Source organism: Humulus lupulus, chromosome 8 (genome assembly GCF_963169125.1).
Source record: "Humulus lupulus chromosome 8, drHumLupu1.1, whole genome shotgun sequence".
Taxonomy (NCBI): domain Eukaryota; kingdom Viridiplantae; phylum Streptophyta; class Magnoliopsida; order Rosales; family Cannabaceae; genus Humulus; species Humulus lupulus.
The window spans coordinates 134,805,724-134,807,932 of NC_084800.1; the positions used below are offsets into that span (position 1 = coordinate 134,805,724).

At 33.4% G+C, this 2,209-nt stretch overlaps 1 non-coding gene across 1 annotated transcript; it reads right to left on the bottom strand.

Annotated features, from left to right (window-relative positions):
- Positions 1–597: 597 nt before the first annotated feature.
- LOC133798918 (small nucleolar RNA R71) lies at positions 598–704 on the bottom strand. Its single transcript, XR_009876134.1, has one exon. It is a non-coding gene; the product is annotated as a small nucleolar RNA R71 (small nucleolar RNA).
- Between the last annotated feature and the right edge of the window lie 1,505 nt (positions 705–2,209).

Consider the following 2,209-nt stretch of genomic DNA (forward strand, 5'->3'; position numbering starts at 1 on the left):
TTGTTGTGAAATCTCTAAAAATTCTAGGTATGCTCTGTGGTTGCGGTTTTAGCCAATCTTCCACATCAGAAAATTGCTTGTTTGAGATTATCTTTGTTGCCTTGTTTATGAAAATTGTATGCATCATTGGGAATGTAACTCTAAAAATCGATTAGTAAAGAGACGTTTATCTTTGTTTGAAATTGAAAGTGTTAGTAAAAATTTGAGCATCATGAAACTAATTGCTAATCCTGTAGATGAAAATGTTGTGCCTGAAAAAAAATTTCTTGAATATTTCGCACCTATTTCATCTAATGCTCCTTCATGTATTGTTCTTTCAATCATTTCTGCTACCCATTTTGAGCTTAAACCATCAATCATTCAATTGTTGTCATTTTTTTATGGGTTAGATAGAGAGGATCCTTACATGCATGTCAAAAATTTCTTAGAAATTTGCTCAACTTTTAAATTTCAAAAATTTTCTGATCAATCGGTCAAACTAAGATTGTTCCCTTTTTCATTAAAAGAAAAATCAAAAGTTTGGTTAAATTCCCTTCCCACGGGGTCTATAACTACATGGGATCAACTTTATAATTTCTTCCGATGTCTAAAACTGATAGTCTAAGGAGAGAAATATCTGAGTTTTTTCAAAGAGATAATGAGGAGTTTTATGAATGTTGGGAAAGATTTAAAGATTTATTATTAAAATGTCCTCATCATGGTTTTGAAAAATGGAGAACTGTAAAATATTTTTATGATGGTTTGCTCCCTCTAATCGTCAAATGATTCAATCTATGCATACCAGAAAGTTTTTGAAAATTTCAAGGACAAGAGGCTTGGGACGCCCTTGAAGATTTATCTGTCAATTCACAACAATGGAATTATTTTGATCCTAGGTATAGGTCAACTAATTCACCAAAAAGAGGAGGAAGGTATGAAGTAAAAGATGAATTAGACTTAAGAACATCCTTAGACAAATTAGCGGGAAAAGTAGAAGCTTTAGCCATAAGCCAAACTATAAATTCTCCAATACAACCAAGAAAAGATGTTTGTTCTATATGTTCTAGTCCTTGCCATAATGCCCAATCATGTCCTTCCTACCAAGAAGCCTTTTTTGAGGAGGCCAATGCTCTTCATGCTTATGGGAAACCAAATGATAGCCTATTTTCATCCACCTACAATCCAAATTGGAGAAACCATCCAAACTTTTCATGGAGACAAACCAACCTCAAATGAATCAAGGGCACCAAAACAACACGCAAAACCAAACTCATGCCCCACAAAATCAACCATATCTTCAACAAAGGAAACCTTCCTTAGAAGATACTTTACAACAATTTATGCAATCCACTCAACAAATCCTACAAAATCAGTCTCAATCAATTACCAAACTCGAGACACAAGTAGAACAACTTGCTACTACTTTAGTTGATAGAGAAAAAGGAACATTCCCTAGTCAACCTATCCCTAATCCAAAAGGTCAATATGAGATAGGAAAGTCTAGTCATAATGGAGAAGTCAAATCAATTTCAACTCTTAGGTCTGGAAAGAACATTGTCAAACCCGATTACATACCCGAGGTTGAAAAAGAAAAAGAAAAAGAGAAGAGTCAGCCTTCTAGTTCTAATGACTCTTCAAACAAGGAAACTCCAATCCATACTTTCACTCCAAAAGCCCCATTCCCACAAAGATTACTTCCAATTAAAAAAGGTGGCCAATATAATGACATCTTAGAAGTTTTTAAACAAGTTAGTATCAATATCCCTTTCTTAGATGCCATTAAACAAATTCCTGCCTACTCTAAATTTTTAAAAGATCTTTGTACTGTTAAAAGAAACACTAATGTTCCTAAAAAGGCGTTTTTAACTGAACAAGCTAGTTCTATTATTCAATATAAGAGTCTTGTTAAATATAAAGATCATGGGTGGTCCACAATTTCATGCATTATTGGTGATCATTTTATTAACAAGGCTTTACTTGATTTGGGTGCTAGTGTGAATTTATTACCTTATTTTGTTTATAAGCAACTTGGTCTTGGTCAACTAAAACCTACTTCTATAACTATTCAACTAGCCGATCGTTCTATGAAAATTCCTAGAGGCATTATAGAGGATGTTTTGATAAAAGTTGATAAATTGTACTTTCCTGTTGACTTCATTGTTCTTGATACTCAACATGTGGAAAATATGCATGCTCAAATTCCTATCATTTTGGGTAGACCATTCTTAGC